This window comes from Heterodontus francisci, chromosome 15, assembly GCF_036365525.1.
Source record: "Heterodontus francisci isolate sHetFra1 chromosome 15, sHetFra1.hap1, whole genome shotgun sequence".
NCBI lineage: Eukaryota > Metazoa > Chordata > Chondrichthyes > Heterodontiformes > Heterodontidae > Heterodontus > Heterodontus francisci.
This window is the reverse complement of record NC_090385.1, coordinates 69,179,187-69,205,442: the sequence shown is the minus strand read 5'-3', so window position 1 is coordinate 69,205,442 and position 26,256 is coordinate 69,179,187. Positions and strand designations below refer to the sequence as shown.

The following is a 26,256-nucleotide window of genomic DNA, read 5'->3' as shown; positions in this document are numbered from 1 at the left end:
AAATGCTTTCTCCAGCTTTCAGGTTCGAAAGGACAGAACCTATAATTGTATTGCCAGGTGTTTTCAGTTCAAGTATGAACTTCTCACCTGCATACCATCGTGCTTTCCTTAAATACTGTTGCCAATACTAAAACAATGTTTTCTAAGTTTATAATGCCCAACTATAAATCATCATTTTCTTACTACCTACAAGGGTGACAATGTTTCATTTGGTTGACAGTGGTGGTGAGCTCATAACTGCCACAAAAAATTCTGCTGCATCAAATGCAATAGCACTTGTAAAGTATTTCTGGCTCTTCCAAGAACTGAGTGTAATCATGAAGGTATACACATGATGATGTGGTCTTTACAAAAAATCTCCCTTTTTTTGGGAGACCTGTTTTTCTCCTTTGTTATAGAGAGATACAGCACTGAAACAGGCCCTTTGGGACACCGAGTCTGTGCTGACCATCAACCACCCATTTATACTATTCCGACATTAATCCCATATTCCCTACCACCTACCTACACTAGGGGCAATTTACAATGGCCAATTTACCTATCAACCTGCAAGTCTTTGGCAGTGGGAGGAAACTGGAGCACACAGTGGAAACCCACACAGTCACAGTGAGAACTTGCAAACTCCACACAGGCAGTGCCCAGAACTGAACCCAGGTTGCTGGAGCTGTGAGGCTGTAGTGCTAACCACTGCGCCACTGTGCCGCCCAGTGTTTTTTTAAGTTGTGCACAAATTTCCAGTCAGACTGAATAGGGGAGTTGTGTGACTGTCCATTGCATCATATTGAGTCGGAAAGTGAGCAGAGTTAACTCACCCACTTATTTTCCAAATAAGATGAACTGTTCACCAGATGGGGAATTGTAAGTGTTATTTGACAGTTCACCTTTCTATAAGGAGGCATAATGGCACAACACATTTCATCATTGGAGCATCTTCTTTTTGCATCCTTTTTCCCCAGTGCTTTGTCTTTTTCTTCAATAAGAGCAGATTCACAAAGGGGTACTGTTCCACCAACGCCAGCAGCAGCTGTCCTGCTCCTCAACCAATTGAAGAAAAAAAAGATAAAAAGAAAAAGAGAGAAGGAAAGACTGAGAGAGAGAAAGCACTGGAGTGATAACTTGGGTTGCATTAAAGTGCTATAGTGGAAGTTTGGTAACTGAGGAAGTTCGGTGAGGAGGGAGCGAGGAGCTCCTTTCATTTCCTACCTGTCCTCAGAGTGAGGGGAGCCGAGAGCATCCAAAGAGCACTGACTGGGAGAAGACTCGGAGGGTGGAGTTCTGGACCGGTAAGTATAAAAAAACTTATCTCTGGTAAAAAAAACTGAAAGTGACATCACAGGAAAGCTGTGACCTGATTGGCTGGTAGGGAGGTTTTACTGAATTTGAAAATAAAACATTGATAAAAATTGATTAAAACCCTAATTAACTAATTAATAAGTAGAGTAACTAAACCAGAGGGAGGAGATTACTGTATTTAGTTAGCATTTAATATTTATAGTAGGAATCTAGCACTAGGGACCATATAGTTAATGATAACAATTTAGTAAGGATTTAATAAGTATTTATTTATTTTAAATTAATTTATTAATTGGTGCTAGAAGTGTCAGTTCGAGGGGTAAAGTGCTTCACCTGTGAGATGTGGAAGGTCCGTGACACTTCCAGCGTTCCGGACGACGACATCTGCAGGAAGTGTACCCAGTTGCAGCTCCTCAAAGACCGCATGGATCGGCACTTAGGAGCATGCAGGTGGCAGAAAGCGTCATAGACAGGAGTTTTAGAGAAGTGGTTACACCCAAGGTGCAGGCAGATAGACGGTGACCGCTAGAAGGGGCAGGCAGTCAGTGCAGGAATCCCCTGTGGCTAACCCTCTCTCCAACAAGTATACCGTTTTGGATACTGTTGGGGGGGGATGGCCGATCAGGGGAAAACAGCAGCAGCCAGAGCAGTGGCACCACGGCTGGCACTGTTGTTCAGCAGGGAGGGACAAAGCGCAGGAGAGCAATAGTTATAGGGGACTCTATAGTCAGGGGCACAGATAGGCGCTTCTGTGGACGTGAAAGAGACTCCAGGACGGTATGTTGCCTCCCTGGTGCCAGGGTCAAGGATGTCTCTGAACAGACAGGGGCCATTCTGAAAGGGAAGGGTGAACAGCCAGAGGTTGTGGTACACATCGGTACCAACGACATAGGCAGGAAGAGTGACGAGGTCCTGCAGGGGGAGTTTAGGGAGTTAGGTAGAAAGTTAAAAGACAGGACCTCTAGGGTTGTAATCTCGAGATTACTCCCTGTGCCACGTGCCAGTGAGGCTAGAAATAGGAAGATAGTGCAGCTAAACACGTGGCTGAACAGCTGGTGTAGAAGGGAGGGTTTCAGATATCTGGACCATTGGGATCTCTTCTGGGACAGATGGGACCTGTACAAGAAGGACGGGTTGCATCTAAACTGGAGGGGCACAAATATCCTGGCTGCGAGGTTTGCTAGCGTCACTCGGAAGGGTTTAAACTAGTGTGGCAGGGGGGTGGGAACCAGAGCAGTAGGACAGCAGGTGAAATAAACGAGGGGGAACTAGTAAATAAGGCCAGTAAGACTAAGTGAAAGAGCAGGCAGGGAGATGTTGAGGAGCACAGCGGGACTGGTGGTCTGAAGTGCATTTGTTTTAATGCGAGAAGTATAACAGGTAAGGCAGATAAACTTAGAGCTTGGATTAGTACTTGGAACTATGATGTTGTTGCTATTACAGAGACTTGGTTGAGGGAAGGACAGGATTGGCAGCTAAATGTTCCAGGATTTAAAAGCTTCAGGCAGGATAGAGGGGGATGTAAAAGGGATGGGGGAGTTGCATTACTGGTTAAGGAGAATATCACAGCTGTACTGCGGGAGGACACCTCGGAGGGGTCATGCAGCGAGGCAATATGGGTGGAGCTCAGGAATAGGAAGGGTGCAGTCACAATGTTGGGGGTTTCCTACAGGCTTCCCGACAGCCAGCGGGAGGTAGAGGAGCAGATATGTAGACAGATTTTGGAAAGATGTAAAGGTAACAGGGTTGTAGTGGTGGGTGATTTTAACTTCCACTATATTGACTGGGACTCACTTAGTGCTAGGGGCTTGGATGGGGCAGAATTTATAAGGAGCATCCAGGACGGCTTCTTGAAACAATATGTAGATAGTCCAACTAGGGATGGGGTCATACTGGACTGGGTATTGGGGAATGAGCCCAGCCAGGTGCTCGAAGTTTCAGTCGGGGAGCATTTCAGGAAGAGTGACCATAATTCCGTAAGTTTTAAGGTACTTGTGGATAAGGATAAAAGTAGTCCTCGGGTGAAGGTGCTAAATTGGGGGAAGGCTAATTATAACAATATTAGGTAGGAACTGAAGAATTTAGATTGGGGGCGGTTGTTTGAGGGTAAATCAACATCTGACATGTGGGAGTCTTTCAAACGTTAGTTGATTAGAATCAAGGACCAGCATGTTCCTGTGAGGAAGGAGGATAAGTTTGGCAAGTTTCAGGAACCTTGGATAACACGGGATATTGTGAGCCTAGTCAAAAAGAAAAAGGAAGCATTCATAAGGGCTGGAAGGCTAGGAACAGACGAATCCCTTGAGAAATATAAAGACAGTAGGAAGGAACTTAAGCAAGGAGTCAGGTGGGCTAAAAGGGGTCATGAAAAGTCATTGGCAAACAGGATTAAGGAAAATCCCAAGGCTTTTTATATGTATATAAAGAGCAAGAGGGTAACTAGGGAAAGGGTTGGCCCACTCAAGGACAGAGAAGGGAATCTATGTGTGGAGCCAGACAAAATGGGCGAGGTACTAAATGAGTACTTTGCATCAGTATTCACCAAAGAGAAGGACTTGGTGGATGATGTGTCTCGGGAAGGGAGTGTAGATAGTTTCAGTCATCTCATTATCAAAAAGGAGGAGGTGTTGGATGTCTTGCAAAGCATTAAGGTAGATAAGTCCCAGGGCCTGATGAGATCTACCCCAGAATACTGACGGAGGCAAGGGAAGAAATTGCTGGGGCCTTGACAGAAATCTTTGCATCCTCATTGGCTACAGGTGAGGTCCCAGAGGACAGGAGAATAGCCAATGTTGTTCCTTTGTTTAAGAAGAGTAGCAAGGATAATCCAGGAAATTATAGGCCGGTGAGCCTTACATCAGTGGTAGGGAAATTATTGGAGAGGATTCTTCCCATTTGGAAACAAACTAACTTATTAGCGAGAGGCAGCATGGTTTTGTGAAGGGGAGGTTGTGTCTCACTAATTTGATTGAGTTTTTTGAGGAAGTGACGAAGATGATTGATGAAGGAAGGGCAGTGGATGTTATCTATATGGACTTCAGTAAAGCATTTAACAAGGTCCCTCATGGCAGACTGGTATAAAAGGTGAAGTCACACGGGATCAGAGGTGAGCTGGCAAGATGGATACAGAACTGGCTCAGTCAGAGAAGACAGAGGGTAGCAGTGGAAGGGTGCTTTTCTGAATGGAGGGATGTGACTAGTGGTGTTCTGCAGGGATCAGTGCTGGGACCTTTGCTGTTTGTATTATATATAAATGACTTGGAGGAAAATGTAGCTGGTCTGATTAGTAAGTTTGCGGACGACACAAAGTTTGGTGGAGTTGCGGACAGTGATGAGGATTGTCAGAGGATACAGCAGGATATAGATTGGTTGGAGACTTGGGCGGAGAAATGGCAGATGGAGTTTAATCCGGACAAATGTGAGGTAATGTATTTTGGAAGATCTAATGCAGGTGGGAAGTATACAGTAAATGGCAGAACCCTTAGGAGTATTGACAGGCAGAGAGATCTGGGTGTACAGATCCACAGGTCACATGAAAGTGGCAATGCAGGTGGATAAGGTAGTCAAGAAGGCATACGGCATGCTTGCCTTCATCGGTTGGGGCATAGAGTATAAAAATAGGCAAGTCATGCTGCAGCTGTACAGAAATTTAGTTAGGCCGCACTTAGAATATTGCGTGCAATTCTGGTCGCCACACTACCAGAAGGACGTGGAGGCTTTGGAGAGGGAACAGAAGAGGTTTACCAGGATGTTGCCTGGTCTGGAGGGCATTAGCTTTGAGGTGAGGTTGGATAAACTCAGATTGTTTTCACTGGAACGACGGAGGTGGAAGGGCGACATGATAGAGGTTTACAAAGTTATGAGTGGCATGGACAGAGTGGATAGTCAGAAGCTTTTTCCCAGGGTGGAAGAGTCAGTTACTAGGGGATATAGGTTTAAGGTGAGAGGGGCAAAGTTTAGAGGAGATGTGCAAGGCAAGTTCTTTACACAGAGTGTGGTGAGTGCCTGGAACTTGCTACCGGTGGAGGTGGTGGAAGCAGGTACTATAGCAATCGTTAAGAGGCATTTTGACAAATACATGAATAGGATGGGAATAGAGGGATACGGTCCCTGGAAGTGCAAAAGGTTTTAGTTTAGGCAGGATTCAAGATCGGCGCAGGCTTTGAGGGCCGAATGGCCTGTTCCTGTGCTGTACTGTTCTTTGTTCGATTTATATCGTGCCTTTTACGACCATCAGATGTCTCAAAGCACTTTACAGCCAATGCAGTCCAAGCCTGAACAGTGAGTGGCAGTAGGTTTTTCGATTGTGTAAACATCACAGCTTAGCCTGATCCAGTTCATAGGATAACTTAATATTCAGACAGGTGCATTTCCAGCAGAAATTACAATCCAATGCAAAAACCTGGGCTGACCTTTCCTCTCTCCAGCCTCGAGGCATTTATCCAAATTGTACAGCCTCACCACTGACATGGCTATTTTATATTCTGCTCATGCCGCTGGCTCCCAGCGCACAGGTCTTGTGCACTAGGTGGCAGTACTCAAGATGCTGACAGATTCAATAAACTTGCTGACCTGGAAGATATGGTTATTATTGGGTCTCCCAGGCTGTCAGCTTTAAATGAATCTGGTGAGTTTAGGTTACCATTGACTGCGGTGAGCAATGTGTGGGGATCCAGCGACTTAATTCAGCACCACCCAGGAATCAATGCTTAAACCTTAATGGACTGCATGGCTCATGACCAAATTAGATGGTGCATTCAATCTCTGAGCCACTGGCAAAAGCCTATGTCTCAGACTTTTGGACTTTGATTGTTCATTTTAAGCTTTGTTCCCCACCCCTGTTTATTTCAATTTACTTCTTCATTGTTCCTTCTTCTAAAGCAAAAATTCATTATTAGGTTTGAATTACAATGAAAGGAAATGTAAAATAAAATGTGAGAGGGACTGTGTTACCACATTGTAACAGACTCAAGGGATCCTGATGACATTTCTGTGAATATAATTCAGTTTGTAATACTGTTCTACTTCATTTTGTTTTTAAACAGTTGCTGAACTATATTTAGTTCACTTACGTACAGCCTTTTATCATGGCTTGTAATGGTGTTGATGCTGATACAATGTATTGAGACTGACTGCGTATACTTATCAGAGCAATGAATATACCTATTGCATGACAGATGAGGTGATATTGAAGACTGCAGGTTAATAAACTCCAGATAATACAGAGACCAAACACAACAAAGATCTTTTTTGGAAATTATTGGCCAGAATTTTACACCCCCACAAAGAATGGGCTGGTGGCAGTTGAGTGGGTGGGGGTGGAGGCATAAAATGGAGTGGGAGGTTTGGGCGGCCCTTCCCGACCCGTTATGGCCTCTGCCTCCATTTAACGCGGGACGGCAGCGGCAAGAAATGACCCACCCGCCCCAGGCCAATCAAGGCCCTTTACTGGCCAATTAAGGGCCACTTAAGGGCCTCCGCCCACTGTCACAGGATATTATGGTTGGCAGGTGGGTGGCCAAGGCCTCAGAAAAGCCGCCTGATAAAAATAGGTGACCTTCTGACGGCCTGTGGGGGTGGGGGCGATGAAGGGCTGTCCCCAATGCCCCAACCGCCAGCAATGCTCAACACACCCCCTGCCCCCCCCCACCCCCCCCCCCCAATCGATCCCCGTGCTTCATCGGGACCCAATCAATCACCCTGGCGAGGCCCCAAAAACTTACCCGTTTTCCGGTACGCCAGACCTCTTCATTCTTCAGCTAGGTTGCAGTCCCAGCAGTGGCCACCGCTCCCAGTGGCACTGCCGGGACTAAGAGCTGCTGGCTCGCTGATTCGCCAGCAGCTCCATTAGGTGGGACTTCCTGCCTCAATAAAGTGGAAGTCTCGCCTAAGACCAGTTAAGGGCCTGGGGACCATAAAATCTGGTCTGGATTCCCAGGCCCGTCAGTGGACAGCTCCCCTCCGGCCACCATAAAATAAAAGTATCGATAATGTTTTTATGTTCAAAAAATAATGAAACTGTCTACATGTTTTGATGATTGATGTCAATGCTGTGGGTTGGGACATTCCCCCATGGCTACCCAGCATTAATATTGGGCCCTCCTAGTGAAACATAACTTGGATTCGATGCAAGTCATATCTCTGCTGTACCAAAAGAACATGCCTTTAGCCCGAGTGTCAGAAAAGCAGTTCGTGCTGTAAAAGATTGACATTTCCACTTCTCACACCAGCCTTCCTCATGGCTTCTTGGCGCGGGACTGACAACTTAGTGCAAATTTGTGTGAATGCATAGTTTTGTGCTCTGGGCTCTTCATTTATTTCCTCCAGCCCCTCCCAATGAGAACCAAGTTAGCTTTGCTCAAATCTGTTTCATCTCAGGATTCATGCAACTGGAAAACTTTCATTCCATCAGTCTGGCCTAAATTTGAGCTCAACTCCCAGAGGTCAAAGGACAGTGAACTAACGCATTGCATCATTTAGTCTCTCATAAAAGATTCAGAAGAAGAAAAATGACTCAATAACATACAGAATTTTGAGCCGTGCTATTGCAAATATCCAGTCGAACAGCAGGCAAATGGGGAAGTAATGTAAGCATTTCAGAAAAATGGAAAGATTACATTGGCCAAACAGTTAACTACACAATGTACACAATGTCTTGGAAACATAAGATAATCTTGATATTGGAAGAAAATTGGCATAGCAGGGGGAATTTTATGCTCTCCCCCATGGTGGGTTTGGAGGTGGGGAGCGCATATAATTGCCAGAGATGGTGCCAGGGGGGGGGAATCCTGTCAACTTCCTGCCTCTGCAGAAATTAAGTCTGGGGCAGGAAGGCTTGTGAATGGCCTTCCCGTCCTGCTGCCAATTGAAGCCCTTAAGTGGAAAATTAATGCCCAATTAAGGGCCTCATCCCGCCAGCGTACAATTAGCCCAGTAGTGGGCCGACCTGTCGCCACACGGTAAGCACAGCAATAAAAATGTGTCTTATATGTACTATGCTGAATGATGATTTTTAATCCATCGGTTGGAAACCAAAATAAAACTTTTAAGAAGAAAGAAGCTAAAATTTCCATCACAATTTGCATTGAAATACCTCACATTCCAAGGTATTGAGGTAGAGACGGATGTCCGGTTAATCTCCCACCAGAACAATGGCTTGCTAATTTTGACTGAGCTACCTGCTTTACCTCCATAAACAAGACGTTCAAAGCCATCTTGGAACATTAACACTGGTGGAGACGAACCTCAAAGGGTAAACACTGAAACAATGGGACCCAAGAGAGACATTTGAATTCTTAGGACTTGAACAAATTAAGATGCTAAAGAGAAAATACACTGGACAATCATGTGACACTCTCTCCATCTGTGTGAAAACTTGGAGTTTCTTTTGGCTACAGCAGACAAGCACCTGTTTTTGACCAGTGCAGGACCCAAGTGGGGGTCTGTCACTCTCTTTCTCTCTCCCTCTCTCTCCAGGCAATGCTGTAAGTTTGAACCCTGCCTATGGGCTGCAAAATATCCAAGTCTATCATTGCTGCAGACAGATACTTCGTGAAGGAAACTATCTACATTACTGTCTCCAAGAAAACCCTGAACCAGGTGGCCACCTCTACCAGCCAGAAACTTCAGGACCACCAGTTCATCCAGAAGAGCACTGAATTACCAGACCCCACAGACTGTATATCCTTTTATTTGTTCGGGACTCTAATCCAACCAATCTATTTTTCTTCACTCTGTAACCTATTTGTGTGTTTGTGATTCTTATGTGCATGTGTGAAAGTTGGAGTGCAGTTTATTATTTTACTTAAGTTGGCTTTTTTTGGTTTAAGTTCAATAAACTAACTTCTTTCTTGTTTAAACTCAAGAAAACCTGTCCAATTGGTTGTTTTATGATTATAGCACATAAGCACTAACTGAATTGGTAAGTATACCCACTGTTTAAAAGAAATAAACCCTGTTCCAGCCAAACAAGGATTTGGACAAGAGGGGAGCCTTTTGACCCCTCCTCACCTATCGTTGCAACCCTATAGGTTGCTTGCAGACTCCGGGAGTGGGGGGTGGAGTGGCATAATTAAAAAGCATCGGGAAGAGAGGGCCCACTGAGAGCCACCCTCCTGCCCTTTCTACCGATCCCCCCCTCCCCCACCACCCTCAACCCGTGAGACTCCGCCTGTGCTGACCGACCCATGGCCTGGTTCCAGTGCTGCTCCTTGCCCTTAGGTGGGTGTTCCACTGGAAGCAGCTACTGCCTCCGCATTAAAGCACTTGCAGTCTCTGATTGGCCAGCAGCACTCAGAGAGCGGGACTTTTGTCACTGGGATCCTTGATCCAGTGGAAGGCCTGTTGCCATCCAGTTAAGTGCTGATTTGGTACTTGATTTGGCGGGCCTCCCACAGAAGAGACGACGCAGAGTTCTCACTGGTGCTTTTACTGGAGGTCGGGACCCCCCTCCTTCCCCCCCCCCCCCCATCGCCTGGATAAAATTCCGGCCAGTATTTCCACCTCCAATCGCCAATTTTTCAGTGGATCTAAGCCAATTTGGGGGAGAGAGTCCTGGAGCAGATTTTAAAGAGTGCCTGTGGAAGTGCTGCTTGAACATTACCTTGATTAGGGCCCATTACTTTCAACCAAAATTCCACAGCATCAGAAAGGAATTTTACACTTCATCAGGAAATCCCAACATATGGAGATTCACCCCAAACATGGTGGTGGTAGTGGTAGGGCAGGCGGGGGGAGGTGGGGCAGTAGTTTAATCCTATAGGTTCACCAACCTACTGTCCTGGCAGTAGTATCCAATGATGTGGTTCTCTTCAAAATACTATCACCTCCTTGATAAACTTTTCCAATAACCAATAATTGACAGAAATGTTCAAGTGATGTTTGGATAACATTCCCCTCTCACGATACCATCGAATAATATAGAAGATAATTTGTTCCATTACGTACCAAAAAAGTGACTTTCTTAGACCTACCAACCAGCCTAGACATTTGGGGGTTGGGGAAAGTGGAGTTTGGGCTCAGCATTTTGGTTTGAGACCCAGACTATTTTAATTTTTTGGCCTCATATGCAGCCTGCCAGCCAACTGCCCACATAAAATAGCAGAAAGTCTCAGCTGGCTAGCATCAGGCAGGTTAAAATCTCTTGGAAGGGGGTGCCGCCTGCTGGCAGTGAGGTACGTTGTGGGGAGAAGTGGGGCTGTTTGATGAATAGGAAGGGAAGGTGCCCAGCAACAGAGGCTCAGGCATTGACTGAGGGACCTAAAAGCGCACTCACGCTCCACCTGGCCTCACTAAGAAAAGTTTTTGATTTACCTTAGAGGGCCTCCTTTCACTGAACAGAATGCCTACCACAAGCACCACGCTCAGTGAGCTATTATAATGTCATTAATACATAGGAACAGGAGTAGGCCATTCAACCCTCAAGCCTGTTCCACCATTCAACTAGATCATGGCTGATCTATACCTCAACTCTATTAGCCCACCTTTGCTCCTCTCATTTGATGTCATTACCTTAAAAAAAATTATCGATCTCAGCCTCTAAAATTTGATCCCACATCTATCACCTTTTGGGGAGTGAGTTCCAGATTTTGACAGCCCTTTATGTGAAAATATGTTCCTTGAGTTCACTTCTAACTTATTAATGAGGATCCTTCCTTTGTTAAGTGACAGTAGGCTGGAATCAAGCAGAAGTGGTGCAATAGGTTTTTGCACAACCATTGTAACTGCATGCCTACCCTGTTCTCATTGGGCATGGTGGATTAAAAGTCCCCCTAGGAACCAATACATGAATCAGGTATGTCTCGGGCACTGCCGCTGCTCCACACACGCACTTACACGTACACATGCACTTACACACACATAAGCAGAATCTAAGAAAATGCTTTTATGGTTTCTTAGATGCATGGCCATTTTTTTGCACAACTACCAGGGGAACAGAAAAATTGGATACACAGCCATGAAAATCAGATGGATGAGAAAGCTACAATCAATAGCAATAAAATCCACAAATTTACTACTCCATTCCAGCTATTAACATCAGAAGGCCAATCAGTAGCACAGGAACAATCAAACTCTTTTCATGCCAAGTCGATGTCACAAATGTGCGAAATGGGCTAAAAAAAAATCCTGTAAACACAGGCAAAATGCTCGTTATTTTCAAGGAATAGCCCAATCAAATCATTCAAATTGAATCAAAATTTAAATGTTACAAATTTATCCAGATCAGCAATTCAAAATTAATACGTTTATTTTGAGCTCACCCAAATATAAACTGCAATAAAAGGTTGCCCTCCCTTAGTATTTCATCGTACCATTGGTTTTTGGATCTGCTGTTATATTGCAGTTAATGACCTGAAACCTGTATTTCTAATAGGATACTCAGTCAGCATATCCTTGTTATAGTACACACCGACCGGCACAAAGGTGCAGTGTCAATCGAGCCTGCACTTCAACAAATCTGCACACGCGTGGAATTATATTTCTAATGTAAGGACAGAGCTGCAGAAGCAACTTCTTCCACCAAAAATGAAAAGCACTCCATTTCCAAGTCACAAAAGTTCCTTGTAGCTCCATCAAAGCACTTCTGAAGTGCAGCTCTGTACTGGCATGGAGTTACTCTGCAGCTAGTGTAAAGTTTAAAGGTTGGATGAAAGCCTCCTGTAGAAGCCTCACACAGTTTGCTTGAGTGCACCCAGAAGTCAGATGAGTACCTGACTTATGGTATTGCTTTTTGCATTAATGAATAGCCAAAATGTATGAAATTGACACCAAGACTTGACATCAGCAAGACTGCTTCCATTACCTTTAACAAAAATACGAGTGGATGCACTTGGGTGACACTGATTTCATCAGGTTTATGAGCACAGTAAACTATTAATAAAAATGACACAACATAACGTGTACTGAAACACATAGCATGCTGATTCCCAATGTCCAAACGGTTCAGCTCTGAGCACTGAGCTCATTAATTTAAAAGTCCCAATAACTCGTGAGGGAAATATGCTCTCAAGAATCATAGAACTACAGGAAGGGGCAAGTTCCGTGCGACAGATCGTCAAAAACTTGAGGTGATCGATTCAGCGCCACCCCCCACCTGACAGATTGGTGTATTTCACCAATCAATGTGTTGCAAGGCTGCAGCAATTTCACTCCAGGGATTTATTTTTAAGGTTTAACACTTCTAACTAACAGAAAAAAGTCTCAAGCCATTTGGGAATTGAACTGCAAAGGACAACTCGATTGCAACTGCAACACGATTGTCATTCAGGAACAGAATAGGGAACCTTCAGAGTACGAATGCTAAAGAAAGATTTTGTTCCTGGCATTTATAACTGATTCATTGGTGTAATAGAGAGACTACAGTCTCCCATTCAGTAGCCTCTCGATATCAGAATCGTCACCCAGCTGAAATACTACTTAATAACATTTCTTCTGACTCGTAATTCTAGCAAATGATTAGCTCTATTATTAGAACCGGGTCCTGTCCATGCTAAAGGTACAATGATTAATGGAAAATGTTATACATTATTTCTTCTGATTCAAAAGGCCCATATCACAGCTCTGTGATAATTTGATAGAACATTTAAATATAGATCCCAAAGATGATTTGATTAATGGAATAATAATTGCACCCTTTGTTCACATTTATCACTTGCTGCAATATTCACCTTTTAAAATATAATGGAACGACATCAAATATTTAAGTATAAAATCATAAGACTGGCAGAGGACAAAAGAAGCCAATTTCTGTGGAAGCTGCAACATTTATCGAAGCTATAATAGCCTCTCACGTTAATGCTGGTACGTCTGCAGTGAAATTGCATTATATGCAATTAGTTGGAATAGAGGCACAAAACTGCTCTTTTGATGGAAATAATGGAACTCTTCCCACTGCACCAGCATCCACCCAACCCCCAACTGGAAATAACCTTTAGGCAATGTAACTGCAAATTAAAGCAAGTCCCCCCCAAAATCACACGAGCAGAAGCTCGCAAGGACAGTTCATATACACCAGGAAATCTCATTGCATAAAATCTGATTGATGTCTTTTTTTAGTTGGAAGCTTCTTAATTCACCCACAAATTGTCAATAGAAAAATGTTTCTTGCAACAAAAATTAAATTTTTCCATGATGGTTTGAAATACTTTTGCACATAATATGTGCTTGATTCTTCGCCACCCTCTAATGTGGCTGCTCAGGTATATCAAATTGTTTCAGCTAAATCAAGAATGTGGCCCACCACTAACTTCTCAGGGCAACTAGGCACAGGGAATAAATAGCAGCCTTGCGAGTGATGCCCGCATCCCGAATTTTTTTTAAATTACAACCTCTTTCAGATGCATGCCAGCTGTGGCCAAGATTGCAGCTGAGCAAATATCCAGACCCTTTGCCACTGACATTCTGAATCACCCATGAATTACACAAGATCAATACAGTTACAACTCTCCCTCTAATTTCCTTCTTTTCTCCCTGCAGTGCTGTATTATTTTTCCCCTAGGGAATACATATTTTCCATGAAATATCTGAAGATCCTCAAAATTAAGGCTGATGGTTTGCGTAAAAGATTCCAAATCATATGTTAAATGTTCTTACTCACTGGAGTCACCAGCTGTGTGGAGCTTCAGGGATTTGCAGCAAGAATATCCTCTGTGAAAAGCATGCATCCCTTCTTCTGAGTAAGCATTTGGCCTTTTTTCAGTGTTTCCTCATAGACCACTTGGGAACTCAGCAGCGAGAGGTTGGAAGTGGGACAAGGAGGAGGAATAGAGAATTAAAGCCCACACTGCCATGGCACAAGATATTGGTAGTTCAAAGTCTTGCACCTCTGCTGCCTTTCAGTAGCTTTTTACTTTATTTTTGCCAGAAAAAGAAAGACTTGCACTTATATAATCCTTTCAAAACCTCAGGTTATCCCAAAATGCTTTACAGCCAATAAAGCACTTCTTGAATTGAAGCTATTGTTATCGGAAATGCAGCAGCCAATTTGTGCATAGTGAGCTCCCATAAACAGCAAAGTGATAATGACCAGATAATCTGCTTCTGTGATGTCATGATATCCAATGATAAAAGACCAGATGAGTTCAATGATTTTAGTTTTGAGGGATAAATGTTTTCCAGGACATCAGAAGAGCTCTCTGCTGTTCTTTGAATACTGCCACAGAATATTTTACATTCACTTGATAGGACAGACTTAGTTTATCAGCAGTCATCCTTCTTTTATTGCTATGGTCAGTTAGCCTTTATAAGTGCAAAAATGATGCAGGGTCAGCGCAAAATGCAAAGAAAACGATCCAGGTCCAGTTGTTTCTATATAAAACACAAAGGATTGGCAGAGCAGTCAGGCAGAGGTCAAGGGCACATTTTCCCACTGTAATTGCAGACGCATATCACAAGATCTAAACATGCTCGAAAGCCCCTGATGTATCTGTATGCAGAAATCCAATTTCCATCTGATATGTATCTCACAATAATGAGTCAATATATAAAATACTGCCATGCATGACTTGTCTTTATTCATGAGAATTAATGTAAATTCCACATATTACGGAGAATATCAGTCCTCCTATTCCTCGTGCTTTCAAGAAGGAGCTGTCCTTTTTATTAGTTCAGTCAATCAATGGTTATACTTAAGTCAATGAAGACAAAAGCCTATTTGTCCCTTAGCTTTTTTGTTTTGTAAAACTTCATCCCATATTGGGTGCATTCTGTTCTTCCACATCTAAACTGTGCAAACTTAACCTGCAAGTTCCCCTCCAAGCTACACACCATCTTGACTTGGAACTATATCACCATTCCTTCACTGTCGCTGGATCAAAATCCTGGAACTCCCTTCCTAACAGCACTGTGGGTGTACCTACCCTACATGGAATGCAGCAGTTCAAGGCGGCGGCTCACCACCACCTTCTCAAGGGCAATTAGCGATGGGTAATAAATGCTGTCCTAGCCAGTGACGCCCAGATCCCAGGAATGAATTAAAAAAATACTGGTGATTGACAAGGAATTAGATGCTGGTGGAGGTGAGTGGGTCAATCCTGATCCCATCATTTAATTGTTAAGAATATGTATCTTCATTTCCAGTTTGTAAGTATACAGGGCACTTAAATTGACCCCAATCAGCACCAAGAGGGAACAATTAGCCCTGAAGCCTATTGCCACTAATAATGCTAGCAGAATCATTCTTTATGAACTTTGAACAGCAATCTCAATAAGCATACCGAAGGATCATTATCGTTTTTAAATCCAACCTCCTTCAGGAAGCAGCAGTGACTAACATTTTCAAAGATGCATTGTTGCTAAAGCAACCTTTTCCAGAAATAATTTGGATTGAAGACTTTGCTGAGCATCTATCATCTTGGCCCTCAGAACAAACCTGTGGCACAGCAGGTGGTATGTTTGTGCTGCAGTGTGCTTGTAAATCTAACCTGAGAAGTTCTGTGGTTGGGATTTGATGACACAGCATTGTGAACACCTTCAAATCTAACCCGGTAAACCTATTTTACAAATGCTCGATCAGGCAGAAAGTTCCTTCTGAAGAAATTGCTGACCTTTCTTTTGCCTAATTCTGCCACTGCATAAAGAAGACTGATTGTACTAAACAGATCATTACTGTGACTTCAAAGAATCATGGCAGACGAGCTAAGGACAAAATTGGATTACTATAAAATCAGACCCTTAAAGTACCATTTGATACAATGGTTTGGAGAAAGCACAGTGCAGCCCTGCAACTCCCCAATGTGCAAACACTACCACTACATCTCAACTTTTGAAAATAAAGCTCTTAAAGGATTCCAATGATATTGATAGGTCATTGGCACTGATTCTTAATGTCGCTTATTGACAGGCAACACAACGAGTCAATTCATGCTCTGGTAATGTAGTACACATATGAAAGCTGCATTGTGTGAACAATATCATATTAAGCACAGCTTTCTGGACATTTTCCTCCCCTAAATGGCATAAATCATCCACTTATCAATCTGGAACTCATGCAGTGATTTGATTTCAAAAGAGATTGTACAGCATTCACGCCCCACCTATTTTCTTTTCTTTCCTGATGGCAGTGATTCATGCGAGAGGATATAGTTCCGCAGGCAGTGACCCAGTGGGCTAAATTTTACTGGCCCCTCAACGCCTCGACCTGCGACGTCAAGACGGGCCTGCCGCAAATTACCGTCGGTGGGGGACCTCAATGCGGCCCCTCGCCGCCTGGCGGCAGCACCCCAATTACAATCTGTTACACGGTACTTACCTCTGCACATTATGCACAAGATAAGGCTGAAGCATTTGCAACAATATTCAGCCAGAAGTGCCGAGTTGATGATCCATCTCGGCCTCCTCCTGAAGTCCCAGATGCCAGACTTCAGCCAATTTGATTCACTCCGTGTGATATTAAGAAATGACTGAAGGCACTGGATACTGCAAAAGCTATGGGCCCTGACAATATTCTGGCAATAGTACTGAAGACCTGTGCTCCAGAACTTGCTGCGCCCCTAGCCGAGCTGTTCCAGTACAGCTACAACACTGGGATCTACCCGGCAATGTGGAAAATTGCCCATGTATGTCCTGTACACAAAAAACAGGACAAGTCCAACCTGACCAATTACCGCCCCATCAGTCTACTCTCAATTATCAGTAAAGTGATGGGAGGTGTTATCAACAGCGCCATCAAGCAGCACTTGCTTAGCAATAACCTGCTCAGTGACGCTCATTTTGGGTTCCGCTAGGGCCACTCATCTCCTGACCTCATTACAGCCTTGGTTCAAACATGGATAAAAGAGTTGAACTCAAGAGGTGAAGTGAAAGTGACATCCCTTGACATCAAAGCACGATTTGACAGAGTATGGCATCAAGGAGCCCCAGCAAAACTGTGGTCAATGGGAATCGGGGGAAAACTCTCTGCTGGTTGGAGTCATACCTAACGCAAAGGAAGATGGTTGTGGTTGTTGGAGGTCAATCATCTGAGCTCCAGGACATCACTGCAGGAGGTCCTCAGGGTAGTGTCCTAGGCCCAATGCTTTATCAATGACCTTCCTTCAATCATGAGGTCAGAAGTGGGGATGTTCGCTGATGATTGCACAATGTTCAGCACCATTCGCGACTCCTCAGATACTGAAGCAGTCCGTGTAGAAATGCAGCCAGACCTGGACAATATCCAGGCTTGGACTGATAAGTGGCAAGTAACATTTGCGCCACACAACTGCCAGGCAATGACCATCTCCAACAAGAGAGAATCTAACCATCTCCCCTTGACATTCAATGGCATTACCATCGCTGAATCCCCCACTATCAACATCCTCGGGGCTACCATTGACCAGAAACTGAACTGGAGTAGCCATATAAATACCGTGGCTACAAGAGCAGGTCAGAGGCTAGGAATCCTGCGGTGAGTAACTCACCTCCTGACTCCCCAAAGTCTGTCCACCATCTACAAGGCACAAGTCAGGAGTGTGATGGAATACTCTCCACTTGCCTGGATGAGTGCAGCTCCAACAACACTCAAGAAGCTGGACACCATCCAGGACAAAGCAGCCCATTTGATTGGCACCCCATCCACAAACATTTACTCCCTCCACCACCGACGCACAGTGGCAGCAGTGTGTACCATCTACAGTGTGTACCATCTTGCAGCAACGCACCAAGGCTCTTTCGAGAGCACCTTCCAAACCTGCATCCTCTATCAACTAGAAGGACAAGGACAGCAAATGCATGGGAATACCACCACCTGCAAGTTCCCCTCCAAGCCACACACCATCCTGACTTGGAACTATATCACCGTTCCTTCACTGTCGCTGGGTCAAAATCCTGGAACTCCCTTTCTAACAGTACTGTGGGTATACCTACCCCAAATGGACTGCAGCGGTTCAAGAAGGCAGCCCACCACCACCTTCTCAAGGGCAATTAGGGATGGGCAATAAATGCTGGCCTGGCCAGCGATGCCCACATCCCATGAATGAATAAAAAAACCCCCGCCGCCTCTCCATGGACACCTCCAGATTTTTTGCTGAACGGGCGGCCGTCACATGCCGTCCCGTTCATGATTTGAAAAGCCAGCGGGTCCTCAGAGGCAGAAAGTTTTGCAGCAGAAGGTAAGTTCCCTTTCAGGAGTCTCACACTGCATTCTTAAAGGGAGGAGGGAGGGGGATATTCAGGGGTCTCACCCTGCATACTGGAAGGGAGAAGGGAGGGGGTCTGGGATTATTATCTGCAGGCATGAAGGGAGGTACTGTGTACCTTCTCTCCATAAACAGTGTATGCTCTGCGTTTATTCATGTTTGTGAAGGAGTAATGGCACTCGAGTCACCCTGTGTGTGGGGAGGGTGCCAGAAAGGGTAGGAGCTTTAAGGTTATATGGATGCTAGGGGAAATCGCTTCTGCTGCTAGGATCTTGATGTGGTCATGCTGTGCCACTCAGTGTTTGCCAAAATGGGCAATGCCATGGCACGCCATATAGTTGATCCATGAAAGCACCTGGTGTACCCGCCAACACCAATCCCTGCCCTGTTAGGAACCTTTGAATACATGAAGGGTTCAAATTTATTTATCATATGGAAATAGTTATGGCTCATCCTACATTGTGTGATCCTCTGCTCCTGAGGATCCATGTGCGCCAGAGGCAAAATTAAAACCACGTAGAGGCCCCCAGTTGTGAGCAGCAGCCTCCAAGGGGAGCTCGCCATTACGATTGCCGTGCATCTATTGGCCCCACATGACATGCCATTGGATGTCAGAGCACCAGTGTCAGAGGCGATTGTGCATGCAGAGAGGGTGGTGACACGTCTCTGTGCCCTTCTCTAAGATGACCTGCAGCCCATGGGCTCTGGTGGACATTCTATGCCTTTGGTCCTCATAGTGGCAGTGGTTCTCAAGCTTGACACCTCTGCAGCTTTTTGGGGCCCACCAGAGACCTTTGTGGGGTCACACAGTCAGCAGTGCACTGCTGCATCAGGGAGGTCACTGATGCCCTGCATTGGAGGGCCAGTGAGGATGTCTGCTTCAGGACAGACTCTCACAGCCAGATCCAGAGGGCCATCGGTTTCGGCACCATTGCCAGAGAACCATAGGTTGTAATGTTCATAGACTGCACTCATGTGGCCATCAGCCTCCCACCAGGCTACCACCTGCAGACGTCACCATTAAAGATATCCTCTCAATTTAGGTGAAGCTGATATGTGATCAACGCAGAGGCTTCATACAAATCTGTGACTGCTTCTCAGGCAGCTGTTATGACACCTGGGACCTGCAACAGTCCCAGCTGCCACCACTGTTCACTGAACTGGCTCAGAAGGAGGGATGGATTCTTGGAGATAAAGGCTATCCCTTGCAGACATGGCTCCCGACACCAGTGAGAGACCCTACCACTGCTGAAGAGGAGAGATACAATGCCAGCCACTGAGCTACAAGAGCCACCATTGAGCAGGAGATCGGCATGCTGAAAGAGCACTTCCAATGTCTGTATGGATAGTGTGATGCCCTGTACTATGGGCAGAAAAGGCCAGCTCCTTTCTTAAAAGCAAAATATGGCAGATGCTGGAAATCTGAAATAAAAACAAGAAATGCTGGAACCACTCAGCAGGTCTGGCAGCATCTGTGGAAAGAGAAGCAGAGTTAACGTTTCGGGTCAGTGACCCTTCTTCGGAACTGACAAATATTTAAAATGTCACAGGTTATAAGCAAGTGAGGTGGGGGTGGGGCAAGAGATAACAAAGGAGAAAGTGCAGATTGGACAAGGCCACATAGCTGACCAAAAGGTCATCGAACAAAGGCAAACAATATGTTAATGGTGTGTTGAAAGACAAAGCATTAGTACAGAATAGGTGTTAACGGACTGAATATTGAACAGCAGCAAGTGCAAACATGAAAAAAAACAGTGGGTAAGAAAACTGAACAAACTGAGATGAAACTTGGACAAGTTAACTCTGCTTTTCTCTCCACAGATGCTGCCTGACCTGTTGGATTTCTGTTGCACTTTCTGCTTTGCTACCAGATTGACAGCAGCCCCTCTCTTCAGCAGTCAGGTAAATATTCTTTGACAGCTGTCAGGAAGCAGGTGCTGGGGCGCTTAAAATAGGGCCTCAGCATCTGCTGCACAGCTATCAAACGGTTTCTCACAGCGCCGAATGTCTCGTCTCTCCCCACGTAATATGGGGAGGGCGGCTCGGCGCTGTGACGCTAACGAACCCTGTGCATAATATTGTGGGGGTTCTGCGGCGGCCACTAAATGTGGGCACCCCATTGAGTTTAAAGGGCGTGGCTGCACAGCGCGGCATCCAAATAAAATTCAGCCCAGTATCTTGTCTAAACATCCGTTCTTATGCATGAGCTTACACAAATGAGCGTCAGCAAGGAAAAGGACCATAAGGAACATTACAGTTAAATCCAATCTCCTTCTTGCCCAACATCCAAACAGCAGCAATCATAGGATAATGGTCAGGTGCACAAACCTTAATTAACTTCCCAGGAACATTGTGGTTGCATCAACCGAGATTATCATAAGCCAGGTATCCAAACTTAAATCTTCCTGGTCTAGATGGGTCAGTTCTACACTGGGCAATGGATTTACCAACTGAACTATTGAGACAGCTCATAATCAAATGTCCTTTACATGCAACTAGTGGTCTTTAGCACATCACACTGAAGGGATATATTAGGGCTGATTCCCCACATGGGAGCTTCTGGTGAGTTGATTACAGGAAGGCATTGGTCAGGAAATCAGCCATTGGTTTTTCATCCATTTAAATAAATAAATTGGTGGTCAGAAGCTGTGAGTAGGTATTTCCAGCCCAGTGCTCCATAGCCCTCAACAAAAGATGATGGACACACAACAAACAATTCATTTAGGTGGGTGTCTTCTCTTGGTGCGCCTTTACTAATGGCTATGCAGGCCAATCCTTGAGAGACACATTCTGCCACAAATGCTGCAGGTGAAGCTGCCAAGTGACACTGTGAGTGGTTGTTTTCAGCTTTGGCGCCTGTTGCCAAGTGGCTGTAGCCACTGGTCATCGTGGTAGTTCATGCCAGTCCACAGGATGTGTCGCCAATTTCCTCTTTCACCAGCTAGTGATTCCCAGGTGCAATAGTTGACATTTAGGGCCTTCATGTCATACTTGCAAGCATCCTTGAAGCGGAGCTTTAGGCGCACCACTGGTCGTCTAGCCCCAGCTACCTGACCATACAGAAGGTCCTTGGGTATGAGCCCGTCTTCCACCCTGCGGACGTGTCCAATCCACGAAGCTGTCTCTGGTTAATTAGTAACAACACACTTAGGAGCTCTGCCTTTGAGAGGACTGCTGCATTTGTGAGTTTGTCCTGCCAGGATATACCCATCGTATGCTGCAGACAGTGAAGATGGAGATTATTCAGCTTCTTTTCCTGGTAGCCATAAATCGCCCATGTTTCACAGCCATACATCAAGGTGCTGAGAACACAGGCCTTATAAACCATCAGTTTAGTCCTAAGGGTCAGCTTGGTGTTATCCTATGCATGTTTCGCGAGTCGGCCAAAGGTGGTAGCTGCTTTCCCTTTGCATGTATCAAGGTCTGCATCAAGGGACAGACTGTCGGTCACTGTGGACCGAAGGTAGCAGAATTTGCTAACCACTTCCAGTGGGGTGTTATTTAGTGCGATTAGGGATGGAGATACAACACCTTTCCCATGACTACGGTTTTCTTAACGCTTATAGTCAAAGAGAACAAGTCAAAGAATCTGGAACTCAAATTTCCAAATCAGAACAACTGGTTCATGGAGTTTTTCACAGCTTTATATTACAATTGAAATTCTAATGAGCAATACAAGTCAGCCAAGCTCTGTCAATGTGTAGAAAGCAATTACATTGTGACAGAATCTGTGGATGGTAAATGACTTACATTGAGACAGGACCAGTTGAAAGCAGGTACTGGATACAGGTAAACTAACTGATCTATCCAAAACTTTGAAAGTAAATACATTGCAAACTACCAAAAGTGTTAGATGCAATAAGACATGCTGTAGTTTTAGCCTCTACAGAAGGTTTTGGGTTGTCACAAATTGCTAATTTATTCTAAAATAAAAGCAAAATACTGCAGATGCTGGAAATATGAAATTAAAACAGAAGGTGTTGGAAATACTCAGCAGGTCAGGCAGCATTTGTGGAGAGAGAGGCAGAGTTAAAGTTTCAGGTCTGTGACCTTTCATCAGAACTCCTGTTAACTCTGCTTCTCTCTCTACAATGCTGCCTGACCTGCTGAGTATTTCCAGTGCCGTCTGTTAACTTATTCCGTTGGATGCAAGACTTACCAGTAAAATAGTAAAATAAGATGCCAATTTTCAAATTTTTCCAACATGATGAATTCACTGTAAATACTGACAATGGCTATCTAGAAATACTAATACAGTCCCAGTTCTGCCTTGACTTCAAAAGCCAGTGATAGCAATGAAGAGGGGACCACCATCATTATATGTGTTTATGTTACAACCACAGAAATAAAAAGCTAATAAGTCAAAGAATACAGGATTCTTGAGACGCTGTATTGGAGTGCATGGTATGATCTGCTCCAGATGGACAACCATGTGATTGACCTTGCAAACTCCCTGGGACCACTAAACCCTTCATCTGTAAACCTATGAGATTTTTGGATGTTTTTAAAAAAACATCTGACAGTCCAGGTCTGCTTGAACATTACAGTGAACTACTTCACTTCAAAATGTAAAAATGGAAACTCACACCCCATGGCATGTTCAGTGTTGCAAGCTATAATGTTATGCTGAAATATTTACCAAAATTGAAGAAACATGATAAACAACTGATATCCCTAAATATCATCTTCAGTGTGTACTCTGACTGGTGCAGTAAAGTAAGTGGGAACAGTTGCTGCGATCAAATTGATGTGATAACAATGAGAAATTGTTAAGTGTAAGAGATTTAGAGATCACTCCCATTATGCCTTTGAAGGCCCTCTTTAATTATATAAAAAGCCCTAGGTTATTTTTCTTTGACATAATTTACTAATGTCCCCTCCCCTACATCATTGACTTCAAACTGTGGTGCGGTTACACCCATTAAATCTTAGTCACTTGATTTAATAATGCAACATAATCCAGATGCGCTGAGGCTGTAATTGGTCTTAGTGTCCTGGGTTAATTTATATTTTTAATCATAGGAAAAGTGATGGGGCTGCATTAACACCATTGGACAGAAGGAATACCTAATTTATGTTTAGTAGGCCACATATTAACAGGAGCAATATGAACTGAAAGAACTTGATTGGTAGTGGTCAAAGCTTAAAGGAGAAGGAAAGTCTTTTTAGAGAGAAAAACAATACTTCCTAAACTCTGCAGGCTCTGGAATGGTTCTTAGGCTGGCCCAAGACTGCAATCTATTGCTTTCAAAAGAAAAACATGCATTTACATAGTGCTTTTCATGACCTCAGGATTCCCAAATTGCCTTGCAGCCAATGAAGTACTTTAAAATTCAGTTACTGTTGTAATGTAGGAAAGGCAGCAGCAAATTTGCATACAACGAGTTCTCACAAACACGTCATGAACACGTGCTATGCCGAACGATAATTTTTTTTAATCCATTGCTTAGAAAGCTGAACTAAACATTTAAAAAATGGAGAGAAAGGAACTGATAAAAGGTGACTGCTAGCAACTAAAATGGCCATCACAATTTGCATCAAAATACTCATCTATTTTAAATGCACCTGAAGAAGGCAGATAAAATCTTGGTTTGCCGTCTTATCCAAAAATAGCACCCCTGTCAATGCAACACCCCCTGAGGACTGCACTGAAAGTGGCAACCTGAATTATGTGCTCAAACCTCCAGAGTGGGACTTGAACCCACAACATTCTGACTCAGGTGAGAATGATGCCCAATGAGGCACAGCCGACACCTATGAGTGGTTCAGAAAGAACAGCTATAATCACAGCACAGTTAACCTCAATGATTGCCTTTCATGGGCTATAATGGGCTATAATTTGGAAATACAACAGACAAGAGTTGTTTAAAACATGGGATTCCTGAAATAAATTGCACATTCCTGACTGTTGGGAAGAAACAGAACTTTAAAGCCAGTATTTCAGAAAGTATTTCATGGTTCTTTTGAGGTATTCTTTCTTCTTAATCCATCCCCTCCATGTACCTGCCTCAAGCCCAACTGATAGACACTTCCAGAGACACTCCCAAGCACCTGCCAACACTGCTCTATAATTGCTAATTATACATTCCCCCTGACTGGCTCTCTGCCTTTGTTGACGTGCCTCATCTTTGTCATAAGTTTCCTTATGACCCCATAGTTTTATCTCTTTTATGGGAATCGCAGATGAGAATCTATAATTTACTGTTCTGTGGTGGAGTATGTTGCAGTTCTGGGATGCTGCACCATTCCCCCAACCCACTCAGTGCAGGTTCTTTTATTTCTCTTCTTCTGCAGCCATTTCCACATGCTAGGTTATTGATCAACAGGCACCGGTCACCATCTGGTGCCGTGCTTGAGTTGCCATTGTTCATGAGTCAACCATTCTGGTATGGTCAGGCTATTCAGCCATGAGAGTTTTCAAAGCTGTCCCTGATGCTGTACTTACCTGACATTAACACCTGGATAGTTCTGTGGGTGGGATGGGGGCAGGAGTGCTGCTTGCTGAATAGTGATCAGGGGCTGAATTTTACCAGCCCCTTGGCGTCGTGGATCATGGTGGGGAGGCCCGTAAAATGCTTGTGGGAGCGGCTCGCCATGACGCCAAGAAGGCTCCGCTGCATATTAGCAGCAGCGTCCAACCTCAGTGCGGCCCTCCCCCTGTCGCCAAGCAGCAGGGCCTTCATTTCAATATTGAAATTATGCAGAATAAATGCAAATCTCTTTACCAGCTCCCGGCAGCCATCCCACGCCGATTTTACGGCCGCTGGCTGCAACTCGCATGCCTTCCGAGGCGAGAAACAGGTGGGAAGAGGGGAGGTGTTTAATTTTTAGGTCAGAGGGGAGGCGGATAGGGACAAACACTTTTTATTGGCTGTGGGGATGGTGGGAAGGGGTTGAAGGGTAAATGTGTTGAGGTTGTGCGGGGGGGGGGGGGGGGCGGGGGGGAACATTCATGCTCGGACCAAAATACATTTCCATCAGATCAGACAATAAAAACAGCATTGTGGGGGTTGGGAAAGGGCCTCCATGTTTTAATGTTTGATTTCAATGACATGTGTTGTCACGCTTTAAAAATTTATATTAACCTGAAGTGCTTGAAGCCCTTTAAAAATGGCTCCGATGCCTGCAGAGTGGCGCAGCAGCTGCTCCGCCCCCTCCATTTAAATGAGCCCCCGTGTGTAATATCGCGGGGCCTGTGCAGTGGCACTTTCATGTCGAAAGGCCGCTGCCTTCAAAGCGTGCCGCCGCGGAGCACAGCAGGCTGATAAAATTCAGCCCAGGAATGGAAATCATAGCCAGTTGTTGCTTCCTTACCCTGGAGGTTCTTCGGCCAACTGTGGTAACCTCCATTGTCCTGACTGTGATCAAATAATGTGACAAAGGTCAGGGATCAGAACTTTCCTGGTCATTCAGTTACTCATTAGAAACCATTTGCTGAGCTATCAAAGAAGGTCTGAATTTACCATTTTTAAAACAAAAAAAGCAGGATTTTAAAAACTGACTTAAATAATCATCAAAATAATAAGCTCTGTGCTGAGATAGCCGAACTCTGGTCAAGCTGAGATGGAGAACTACATCTGGCTTTAATGCCCTAGGAAAAGGGAGGGTTAAAAAAAATCAACCCGCATTATTTCTCCTGATGGCAATCCAGTACCCACAACTATTTTTTTAAAAATTCATTCACAGCGTGTGGGTGTCATTGGCAGAGCCAGCATTTATTGTAATTTCTTATTGCCCTTGAGAAGGTGGTGGTGAGCTGCCGTCTTGAACTACTGTAGTCTATGATGAGCGGCATATTAATATATGCTAATTAACATACTATCACTCAGTAAGCATTCTGAGACAATATTAA

At 44.4% G+C, this 26,256-nt stretch overlaps 1 protein-coding gene across 1 annotated transcript in view; it reads right to left on the bottom strand.

The window, feature by feature from the left end:
* Nucleotides 1-26,256, bottom strand: part of pcdh11 (protocadherin 11) — a 685,592-nt gene that overhangs the window by 379,398 nt on the left and 279,938 nt on the right. The gene's annotated exons all lie outside the window — the stretch shown is intronic.